Source organism: Silene latifolia, chromosome 2 (genome assembly GCF_048544455.1).
Source record: "Silene latifolia isolate original U9 population chromosome 2, ASM4854445v1, whole genome shotgun sequence".
Taxonomy (NCBI): Eukaryota; Viridiplantae; Streptophyta; class Magnoliopsida; order Caryophyllales; family Caryophyllaceae; genus Silene; species Silene latifolia.
The window spans coordinates 115781732-115794420 of record NC_133527.1 but is presented as its reverse complement, the minus strand read 5'-3'; the positions used below and the strand labels follow the sequence as shown (position 1 = coordinate 115794420).

General features: G+C 43.4%; 1 non-coding gene across 1 annotated transcript; it reads left to right on the top strand.

Annotated features, from left to right (window-relative positions):
* Positions 1–3443: 3443 nt before the first annotated feature.
* LOC141644927 (small nucleolar RNA R71) lies at positions 3444–3549 on the top strand. The gene has a single exon (XR_012544527.1). It is a non-coding gene; the product is annotated as a small nucleolar RNA R71 (small nucleolar RNA).
* Positions 3550–12689: the final 9140 nt, after the last annotated feature.

Below are 12689 nucleotides of genomic sequence, written 5' to 3'. Positions count from 1 at the left end.
ATAAACCCCACAAAAGCCAAATTTGCTTTTTTTTTGTCCCATAAGCTACATTCCATATTTAGCATACCCTTGCTGAGCTAGTATTGGTAGTCGTTCGGGAATAGTCATAAAAGACCCACATTTTGGTCGAAAAATTCGACTAACAGGAGCCCTAGTCCCAAATTTCTTACAAAAATTCGAATTAAACATGTAAATATCAATGAGGAGACAGGATTTAATCATCAAGTAGGGTAAATTAACCATAAGAACACAGTGATAGTCGAAAAATTCGACCCAATAAGGAATTTCGGAACCCTAATTCCTAAATTACTTCATAAAAAGAAAAATTAATGAAATTAAAATGCAAAGAAGTAAAGGAATTACTTACTTGATGATGTGAAACCTACAAAGAGCAATTAATCGACAATCAACAAGCAAATTGGGCAATTTTTGATCGAAAAACCGCGAAAACCTAAAACCTCTAATTGACCGTGTAAAACAACGAGAATCAAAGGGGAAATAGAGGGCAAATGACGATTAATTAGCAATAAACAAAATGTAGGTGGTGGATTTGGTAAATGGGCAAGAAAATGGAGGATTTTGGGGGTTTTTTGATCGCAAATAAGGAGAATGGGGACGAAATAATGAAAGATGAAATGAAATAACAAGAAAAAGAAGGAAGTTAAAGAAACTCCTTGCGTATCCTTTGCAAAGTCACTCGATCGAGTGGTTTACAACTACTCGATCGAGAGCTTCCTGTATTCATCTACTCGATCGAGTAAAAAGTTACTCGATCGAGTACTCCTCTTTTCAGCTTTTGTCGATCGACCAGTACGGAATCATTCGATCAAACACAATTCACTCGATCGAGTACAAAAAGTACTCGATCGAGCTCTTTTCCTCGTGTAAGACTTTGAATTTGCGTATAACTCCCCAAACCTGCATAAAAACACTCGCAAAAATATCCCAAAATACCAAATATGAAAAGTAACAGTCTATAGTCTTCTAATCTATGCTAAAAAAATGTCTAAACTCTAATTGTCCGAATTAAAAGCAATAAACAAATCCAAAAGAAATTAAAAATTTTTTATACAATTTGTTACACGGGGCATTTCTCTCCTCACTTCTCAAAGCAATTCAGCAGCCCCTCGGAGGGCTCCTGAGTGGAGGACGTCACCTCAGCAACATTAATCGTCCTCTTCAATTTCCATAGGCTTGAACTTGAATCATTAGGAGGAGAATAGTTGACGTCCACATACGCGCAAACTTTCTTCGTCCTTATTCCTTTCTCACCAGCTTTGACATTAGCATCCCCACTTTGACTGACATTAATTGCACAATAGTCATTGACAGCTCCTTCAATACTTTCATCTGTACCTACAACAAGGGAAACAGACGAACTTTCCTCCTTCTTGCTCTCAATCTGAGGCGGAGGGGTCACGATAGCAGCACAATTTTCCAAATTTTCATTTGGAGTGTCAATAGGAGGGTCAGTAGAAGAGAGGGCATTGCAAGGCTGAGCTTGCATGGGAGCCCTTCGGGACTTAGACTGATGGAAAATCAATTCCTCGTCCCCAACCTGAAAAGTCAATGTCTTTCCCCCGATGTCTATCACCGCACGGGCAGTGAATAAAAATGGCCTCCCTAATATAATAGGGGTATGGGTATCTTCGGGGATGTCAAGTACAACGAAGTCAACGGGAATAAAGAACCTCCCGAACTTAACAGGTATGTCTTCTATGACACCTAACGGCCGTGATATACTACGGCCGATCATTTGAACAGTCATATTTATGCAACTAAACTTGGTCAAACCAAGTCTCTTAGCAAGAGACAGCGGTAAGACACTCACACTAGCGCCAAGATCGCATAACGCGTTATCAATTAAGTGGGTACCAATGTGACACGGAATCGAAAAACTACCCAGGTCTGACTGTTTGGGAGGTAACTTATTCTGAACTAGGGCCGTCCCTACCTCGGTCAAAGCTACCGTCTCATGGTCGTTAATGTGCCTCTTACGTGATATAATTTCTTTCATAAATTTAAGGTAAGAGGGTACCTGTGTCAGCAATTCGGCGAACGGCACAGTGACTTGCAAGCTTTTCAGGAGTTCGGCAAATTTGCCGAATTGCTGATTAGCCTTTGTGTTCTGCAGACGCCTCGGGAAGGGTACCGTGATGGGTATCTCGAGCCCTTTGTTCCTCTCTTCCAATGTATCAGCTGGATCAAGCTCTAAATCCTTCGAACGAGACTTCTTTCCTCTCGAACGAGGTCTTTCAGGTGATGATTCACTCGATCGAGCACTAGAAGACTCTCGATCAAGGTCTTCTTTGTCAGCAGCACTCGATCGAGCAAAAATATCACTCGATCGAGTAGAATCGTCAACAAAATCATTCGATCGAGCAGTTTTATTTACTCGATCGAGCTCTTTTTTTTCCTGTTCACTCGATCGAGCAGAAATTCCACTCGATCGAGTCCTTTCTTCAGCATTTTTACTCGATCGACCCCCTGAAATTAGTCGATCGAGTACTTTCTTTGTCGTCAGCTCTTTTTCTTTAACAGAACACTGTTCATCAGCAGTAATTACCTTCCTCGGGTCTGATTTCAACAATTCTGGTCCCTCATATGAACGACCGCTCCTCAAATTAATTAAATTTACCGTCTCATGTGGATTTTTATCAGCTTGTGACGGTAAATGACAGGGGTTTCCTTGTGGACTGGTTCGCGGCTAACTGAGCAACTTGAATTTCAAGTGCCTTGATGAACCCATCTTTTTGCTGGTCGCTCAGTTGCCATTGCTTTGTCAAAGACTACAGCATTGTCTTTAACTCACCTATCTCACTTACTCCACCTTAAGATGATGCACCTTGGTTCGGTGTAGGAAAGGAAGGGGGCTTCTGAAAACCTTGTTGAGCCTTATGAGGAGGGACATATGGCTGCTACTCCTACTGTGGAGGGGGGGGGGGGGGGGGGGAGAGGGGGTAGGATTGAGCACATTTTGACTTGTCCACCTCAAATTGGGATGGACTGCCCCTTGGTTATTATAATAGGAACCCCCTCCTTGCATGTATTGTTGAAAGGCAAGGACCTGTTCCTTCTCTGTAAGACAGCCAATAACAGTGTGACCGTCCTTGCTTCCACACCTCTCACATGTGACGGTCTCCCCTCTAGTAAGCAAATGGACCGTCTGAGGCTCCCTAGCAGAATGCAGCTCCAATTTATCAAAACGAGCATTCATGGCTTCCAGATGAGCCACGACTGCCTTATCAACCGCATGAACTGTTCTAATACCATCCCTCGGGTTCCCATACTCGGCACAATGGGTCGCCATCTCCTCAATAATCGCCCATCCCTTATCATCATCAGTATTCTTTTGGAATCTTCCGTTAGATGAGGCATCAAGAATAGGTCTGTGATCATCATACAGCCCATTGTAGAACTGATTGGACAGAAACCAAGGATCAAAACCATGGTGAGGAAGAGACCTCATCAACCTCTTGAACCGGCACCAAGCTTCATAGAACGTTTCATCCGGTGCCTGCTTGAAACTAGTGATCTTGGCCCTCAGCTGATTAGTGCGCTGCGGAGGAAGTATCTCTTATAAAAAGCAAGAGCAAGGGTCTCCCAGTTACTAACCCTTGCGGCCGCACGGTCCAAATCAGTCAGCCACTCCCTGGCTGAGTCAGTCAAAGAAAAAGGAAACAACACCTCCTTAATCTTATCTTGAGTTACCCCCTTTGTGGCGGGGATAGTAGAACAATAGTCCGTAAAGACCTCCATATGCTTCCTCGGGTCTTCACCTGCCACACCTCTAAAGAGATTTCTCTCCACCAGATTGATATAAGATGGACGGATGTCAAAAGTATTCCCATCCTTAGTCTGGAGATTGAAACCTTTGGGAATAGATGATTCTTTAGGCTCCGAATGACTTGCAATATTCGGCATCTCTACTGGTTGGTTTACAGAACTGAGATTATATTCTCCTAAAGATTGATCTTCTGTAAATAGGAAATGATGAAGTTCGGGTTCGAAAGTACTCAAGTCTTCCTTTCGTGATTCTCTTTGCAAACGGAGTGATACGTGCCTAATGTATAGTCTTTTTGGCCTATTTTAGCACGTATTTCTATGCATTTATATACTGTTTTTATAGTATTTTGCCCCGAATTGGCTACTTTGGTGTACTTTGTCCTTTTTGTAGGAATAATCGCGAAAGTAGCGAAACCATACTCCATTTCGTCCTTTTTGCATGCATTTAGAGGAGACGGGATTGTCCCAGAGTGAGATGCTGCACTTGAAGTGTCGTGGCACGCATTACGAGGCATTTGGGTGAAGACGTGAGCTGAATTGAAGACCCAAGTGGTCTATCGAGCTGTTTGGAGGACGATCGAATGGTCCCTGAAGCCCCCTGGGCTCGATCGAGAGGTTCCTTCCTCGATCGAGTAATCTGCCATTGACCAACTCCTCGATCGAGAACCTTGCTGGTCGATCGAGGAGTTCCTGCTGAGACATTGGTCGATCGAGTGGTCTAATCCACTCGATCGAGAGGATTTCGACATTATGGGCTTAATCAGTCCGTGTTTGCTTAGTTCTGCATAAACACTTAGACTTTTTGGCTATATAACCTATGTTTAACTAGGTTATTAGTCATCTGCTTTTTATTTTTTATCTAGCTTTTAATCTCTCAATCTTGGAACTACCTTTTACTCTCTATTCATAGACATTAGACTACTGTTACTTTCGACGTTGGATCGTTTTCACTGGGATTTCGAGTTCTTTACGCCGGAATTGCTTAGATTGTAATTCTCTTCTCTCTTAATAATAATTAACCTTCTTTTATTGTTTCAATTCTTGTTATTGCTCTTATTTTCCCTTTGCCCTAATTTATTTATCATTGCTTTTTATTATTATATCGTTATGTCTTCTTTGGAATCTTGTTTTTTGCTAGTTTCATTAATAATATGAGTAGCTAAATCCTTTCATGTTGGGATTAGGGGATCTACGGTAGAATGACAACGACGTAGTAAATGAATTAGACGAATTAGTTAAAGAGACTCTGTCACTATAGCAATATAACTGTAATTATCGACCTAGTTGAGTGCACGCTTCTATGTCACCCATTAATATGGCTACAATTAATCCTGGATCGAAAGATTGGACTAAATAGGCCTGCTATAAACAGTGGACTGCCCTAATGAGGACGAAAGTTAAGTTAGTGGTATTTTAGGGTGGGAAGTGGACCGAAAGGACCTTCTAATATCCGTCTCGCGTTAGTTCGTCTGAGTCATCCACTGCTGAGTTGTTAAACTACCGTAGTGAACCGAGTTCCCGACATGTCTCCCTCTTATTGATAGTTAATTCATATTTCTTGCTTTACTGCTCTCTGCCTTATTTCTCTTCTTTAACTCCGTAGTTTAGAACCAAAAATTCAATCAACCCCATTGTTACCATAGGATTAGAGATAGACAATTTGTAGTTGCATTACCTCCCGAGGATTCGATACTCGACGCCTCTACTACATATTTAGTTGAGACCGTTAGGTTTTATTTTTGACAGTCAACGACAGGGCGTGTCAAAATTTGGCGCCGTTCCGGGGAGGCAATTGTTCCAATTACTAGCTGTTTTTATTTTTAATTCTTCTTTTTAGTTTAAGGAACATCGTTCCTTAGACTATTCTCATATCTTGTCTGTAGTTTCGTCTTATGCGCAGGTCGCAAGGTGGTCCACTACTACCTTTTGATCCCGAGATTGAGAGATCTCTTCGCGTAAAAAGGAGACTATTTCAAGAGCAAACAGAGGGAGAGCCTAGTTCTCACGGCAGTTTTTACGAGAACGAGCTTTTCGAAAATAATCCGCCGTCTTCTCCAGTTTCCGATTATTCACTTGAGTCTATCACTTTCCCAGAATTTCCAGAAATGGCCGAGGAAGCAACCATTGCTAGTCACTCCGAGCCCACAGCTGACAATCTTTATAAAGGGTTCGAACTGCCGGAGATGCCGGGAAGTTCGAGCCTAAGCCTTCTTATATCAAAGCATGGTAGAGAAAAACCAGTTCGGGGAGCTGCGAAGGAAGATGCGGCTCAAAGATATGGAGACCTTCATTGATTATCGCCGCTCCATACCTCCTCCCACCGGTGTGGTGATCAAATCAAAGAAACTATGTTCATTTTCTCACTCCGCGATCCGCAAGGAGTGGTACAGGATTTGGACCGAGCTGCTCACGGCATAACGGATTGGAATTCGCTAGCATTGGCATTTTACAAAAAGTATTTCTCTGCTTCGAGAACCATAGCCATCAGAGCCCAGATAACCAGTTTCAAACAAGGGCCCGACGAGAATTTCCATGAGGCGTGGCTTCGTTTTAAGAAATTGGTGCGAACCATACCGCATCACGGTTTCGAGAAATGGAGTCTATGTAACCATTTTTACAATGGTTTATATGATGATCAGAGAGCCATACTAGACGCGGCAGCCAACGGCCGGTTTTCTGACAACTTGGGGCCGACGAAAGGATGGAAAATCATAGATGATTTAGCCACTCATAGGGCTGAATACGGGAATTCAAGGGGAAACCAAAGGAGAGCTGCTGAATCCTCTTCAGTGGCCGCATTAGAAGCCCTTACTGCTAGGTTCGACAAGTATGAACTAGGGGGAACTTTCAAGCCAGGGATGTACCAGGTTAATGCTATGACAGACGGTCCCTTCGTCTGTACGAGGTGCGGGGCAGACGGACATGTCTCTGATTTCTGTCCTAGTCCTTATGAGCAATGTGCTGCCTTTCAACATTATAGGCAGAACAACAACCAGTACGAGCCAAATATCCACCCCAATTTGAGGTGGAGTAACCAGAGCAACGTACTCAATCCCACCGCTCCTCCAAATCAGCAGCAGCCTTACATTCCGCCACATCAGAAGCAACAAGGCTATCAAAAGCCTCCGTCTTTCAACCCTCCTAACCAAGGTGCTTCGTCATCTAGTGGGGTGAGTGAGATAAGTGAGCTAAAGACCATGATGCAGTCCATTGCAAAGCAGTTACAACAGAAGGACACGGCATTCAAGGCACTTGAAACTCAAGTTGCGCAATTGGCTGAGAATCAATCCTCCAGGAAGCCCGGTCATTTACCGACTCAAAATGACAAGAACCCAAATGAGACGGTACATTTGATAGAGTTGAGAAGCGGTCTCTCTTATGAGGGACCAGAAATGAAGAAATCAGACCTGGGAATAGCTGAAACTGTCGATGAACAGTGTTCTGGTAAGAAGAAAGGACTCACGACACAAGAGTTACTCGATCGACAGCCATCTGGTGCTGAAACAGTTCGATCGAGTGGAATTGATGAGGGAAGCCCTCGATCGAGTGGACAAGTTAGGTTAGCTCTGAGTTATCATTTCCGTTCCATTAATTTAGTTTTGAGTTTACTCGAGGGCGAGTAAAGGTTTGGTTTGGGGAGATTTGATACGTGCCTAATGTATAGTCTTTTTGGCCTATTTTAGCACGTATTTCTATGCATTTATATACTGTTTTTATAGTATTTTGCCCCGAATTGGCTACTTTGGTGTACTTTGTCCTTTTTGTAGGAATAATCGCGAAAGTAGCGAAACCATACTCCATTTCGTCCTTTTTGCATGCATTTAGAGGAGACGGGATTGTCCCAGAGTGAGATGCTGCACTTGAAGTGTCGTGGCACGCATTACGAGGCATTTGGGTGAAGACGTGAGCTGAATTGAAGACCTAAGTGGTCTATCGAGCTGTTTGGAGGACGATCGAATGGTCCCTGAAGCCCCCTGGGCTCGATCGAGAGGTTCCTTCCTCGATCGAGTAATCTGCCATTGACCAACTCCTCGATCGAGAACCTTGCTGGTCGATCGAGGAGTTCCTGCTGAGACATTGGTCGATCGAGTGGTCTAATCCACTCGATCGAGAGGATTTCGACATTATGGGCTTAATCAGTCCGTGTTTGCTTAGTTCCGCATAAACACTTAGACTTTTTGGCTATATAACCTATGTTTAACTAGGTTATTAGTCATCTGCTTTTTATTTTTTATCTAGCTTTTAATCTCTCAATCTTGGAACTACCTTTTACTCTCTATTCATAGACATTAGACTACTGTTACTTTCGACGTTGGATCGTTTTCACTGGGATTTCGAGTTCTTTACGCCGGAATTGCTTAGATTGTAATTCTCTTCTCTCTTAATAATAATTAACCTTCTTTTATTGTTTCAATTCTTGTTATTGCTCTTATTTTCCCTTTGCCCTAATTTATTTATCATTGCTTTTTATTATTATATCGTTATGTCTTCTGCTGGAATCTTGTTTGCTGCTAGTTTCATTAATAATATGAGTAGCTAAATCCTTTCATGTTGGGATTAGGGGATCTACGGTAGAATGACAACGACGTAGTAAATGAATTAGACAAATTAGTTAAAGAGACTCTGTCACTATAGCAATATAACTGTAATTATCGACCTAGTTGAGTGCACGCTTCTATGTCACCCATTAATCTGGCTACAATTAGTCATGGATCGAAAGATTGGATTAAATAGGCCTGCTATAAACAGTGGACTGCCCTAATGAGGACGAAAGTTAAGTTAGTGGTATTTTAGGGTGGGAAGTGGACCGAAAGGACCTTCTAATATCCGTCTCGCGTTAGTTCGTCTGAGTCATCCACTGCTGAGTTGTTAAACTACCGTAATGAACCGAGTTCCCGACATGTCTCCCTCTTATTGATAGTTAATTCATATTTCTTGCTTTACTGCTCTCTGCCTTATTTCTCTTCTTTAACTCCGTAGTTTAGAACCAAAAATTCAATCAACCCCATTGTTACCATAGGATTAGAGATAGACAGCTGTAGTTGCATTACCTCCCTGAGGATTCGATACTCGACTGCCTCTACTACATATTTAGTTGAGACCGTTAGGTTTTATTTTTGACAGGTCAACGACAGGCGTGTCAAAATTTGGCGCCGTTGCCGGGGAGGCAATTGTTCCAATTACTAGCTGTTTTTATTTTTAATTCTTCTTTTTAGTTTAAGGAACATCGTTCCTTAGACTATTCTCATATCTTGTCTGTAGTTTCGTCTTATGCGCAGGTCGCAAGGTGGTCCACTACTACCTTTTGATCCCGAGATTGAGAGATCTCTTCGCGTAAAAAGGAGACTATTTCAAGAGCAACAGGCAGAGGGAGAGCCTAGTTCTCACGGCAGTTTTTACGAGAACGAGCTTTTCGAAAATAATCCGCCGTCTTCTCCAGTTTCCGATTATTCACTTGAGTCTATCACTTTCCCAGAATTTCCAGAAATGGCCGAGGAAGCAACCATTGCTAGTCACTCCGAGCCACGGTGACAATCTTTATAAAGGGTTCGAACTCGCCGGGAGATGCCGGGAAGTTCGAGCCTAAGCCTTCTTATATCAAAGCATGGTAGAGAAAAACCAGTTCGGGGAGCTGCGAAGGAAGATGCGGCTCAAAGATATGGAGACCTTCATTGATTACTGCTGCTCCATACCTCCTCCCACTGGTGTGACAGCTGATCAAATCAAAGAAACTATGTTCATTTTCTCACTCCGCGATGCTGCAAGGGAGTGGTACAGGGATTTGGACCGAGCTGCTCACGGCATAACGGATTGGAATTCGCTAGCATTGGCATTCTACAAAAAGTATTTCTCTGCTTCGAGAACCATAGCCATCAGAGCCCAGATAACCAGTTTCAAACAAGGGCCCGACGAGAATTTCCATGAGGCGTGGCTTCGTTTTAAGAAATTGGTGCGAACCATACCGCATCACGGTTTCGAGAAATGGAGTCTATGTAACCATTTTTACAATGGTTTATATGATGATCAGAGAGCCATACTAGACGCGGCAGCCAACGGCCGGTTTTCTGACAACTTGGGGCCGACGAAAGGATGGAAAATCATAGATGATTTAGCCACTCATAGGGCTGAATACGGGAATTCAAGGGGAAACCAAAGGAGAGTTGCTGAATCCTCTTGGTGGCCGCATTAGAAGCCCTTCTTGCTAGGTTCGACAAGTATGAACTAGGGGGAACTTTCAAGCCAGGGATGTACCAGGTTAATGCTATGACAGACGGTCCCTTCGTCTGTACGAGGTGCGGGGCAGACGGACATGTCTCTGATTTCTGTCCTAGTCCTTATGAGCAATGTGCTGCCTTTCAACATTATAGGCAGAACAACAACCAGTACGAGCCAAATATCCACCCCAATTTGAGGTGGAGTAACCAGAGCAACGTACTCAATCCCACCGCTCCTCCAAATCGCCAGACCTTACATTCCGCCACATCGAAGCAACAAGGCTATCAAAAGCCTCCGTCTTTCAACCCTCCTAACCAAGGTGCTTCGTCATCTAGTGGGGTGAGTGAGATAAGTGAGCTAAAGACCATGATGCAGTCCATTGCAAAGCAGTTACAACAGAAGGACACGGCATTCAAGGCACTTGAAACTCAAGTTGCGCAATTGGCTGAGAATCAATCCTCCAGGAAGCCCGGTCATTTACCGACTCAAAATGACAAGAACCCAAATGAGACGGTACATTTGATAGAGTTGAGAAGCGGTCTCTCTTATGAGGGACCAGAAATGAAGAAATCAGACCTGGGAATAGCTGAAACTGTCGATGAACAGTGTTCTGGTAAGAAGAAAGGACTCACGACACAAGAGTTACTCGATCGACAGCCATCTGGTGCTGAAACAGTTCGATCGAGTGGAATTGATGAGGGAAGCCCTCGATCGAGTAGTCACTCTACTCGATCGAGTGACCTGGAAGCTGAAGAAGGTCGATCGAGTGGTACCGTTGCTCGATCGACTAAAGTTGACGAAGAAACAGGTCGATCGAGTGTACCCATTGCTCGATCGTCTGATATTGTTGACGGGAAGCTTATTCGAGAGCCTGCTAGTGCTCGTTTAAGCGATGAATTACCAGAAAGGCCTCGTTCGAGAGGTAAGAAGCGTCCGAAGGATACTGAACTTGCTCCGGAAGACACTTTGGAGGCGAGAAATAAGGGACTTGAGATTCCATTCATCGTTCCCTTCCCGAGGCGGCTGCAGAATACCAGGATTAATCAACAATTTAGCAAATTTGTTGAACTGTTGAAGAGTTTGGAAGTTTCTGTACCGTTCACTGAATTGCTTATGAAGGTACCCTCTTATTTACGATTTATGAAAGATATTTTAGCACGTAAGAGGACCGTTAATGATAACGAGACTGTAGCTTTGATCGAGATGGGGTCACCTGTCTCAAAATAAGCTACCTCTTAAGCAATCGACCGGGTAGTTTTTCGATCCCTTGTCACATAGGAATGCAGTTGATTGATAATGCGCTATGCGATTTAGGCGCTAGCGTAAGTGTTTTACCTTTGTCTCTAGCTAAGAGACTTGGTGTGACCAAGCCGAGTTGCACCAATATGATGTCCGGATGGCCGACCGTAGTCTATCACGGCCACTAGGTGTAGCGGAAGACGTACCTGTTAGGATCGGGAAGTTCTTTATTCCCGTTGACTTTGTCGTCCTAGATATCCCCGAAGATGTGCATACCCCTATCATTTTAGGGAGACCATTTTTGTCCACTGCCCGTGCAGTGATAGATGTCGGGGGGAAGACTTTGACCTTCCAGGTAGGGGATGAGGAGCTGACTTTTCATCAGTCCAAGTTCCGGAGGGCTCCCATGCAGGCTCAGCCTTGCAATGCCCTTTCTTCTGTTGACCCTATTATTGACACTCCAATTTTGGAGAATATTGCTATTGTTGCTAACCCTCCGCCTCATACTGAGAGCAAAAAGGAGGAAGATCCGTCTGTTTCCCTTACTGCAGGTACAGATGAAGGCAAGGAAGGAGCTGTCAAAGGACGTGGTAAGACCATTATCAATCAACCTGGAGCAAAGGATGCCAAGGAAGATGACAGAGGGGCGAGAACGAAGGCAGTTCGGACCTACATAGATCAGAATTATGTTCCTCCTCCTCTCAGAAATTCAAGTTCGTGGAAGTCAAAGAGGACGGTCAGCATCGCTGAAGTGACGTCCTCCAGTCAGAAGCCCACGAAGGGGCTACTGACAGTTAATGGGAATTAAACGGGGAAATGCCCCGTGTAACAAATTGTAACAAATTTTAGTTTGAATTTCTTTTGAATTTATTTTCCTTTATTACGTTTTTAATTAGGACATTTAGTTTAGACATTTACTTTTTTAGCGTGAGACTAAGACTATAGACTGCGTTCTGCATATTTGGTATTTTGGGACGTGTTTTATGCAGGTTTGGGGAAATGCATGCATTCCGAGGAAGTAAAGATGGAAATTCAAAGGAATTTACACGAGGAAGTCCTCGATCGAGTATTTTTGTACCCGATCGAATGGAAACTGGTTCGATCGAGTCTGCTGGCTACTCGATCGAGGAAGACCACAGAGGAAGAGGTCGATCGAAAGGGTTCTTATTCGATCGAGCTGAGGGACATCAGAAAGTCCTCGATCGAGTGACCTAAAATCACTCGATCGAGTGAAATGAACAGTAGACGGGAGTTTTTCTACACTTAACTCCTTATTTCAGTTTCATTTCTAATTCTTATTTATAATTTCCGTCTAAAACTCCCCTTAATGTGCGATTCCCATTTCCCCCAAATCCCTAATTTTTGCCCAAATTTATCAAATCCACCACCTACATTCCTTTGCTAGCTAATTTTTCTTCGATAGCCCCTTATTTCCCCCTTACTTTGTG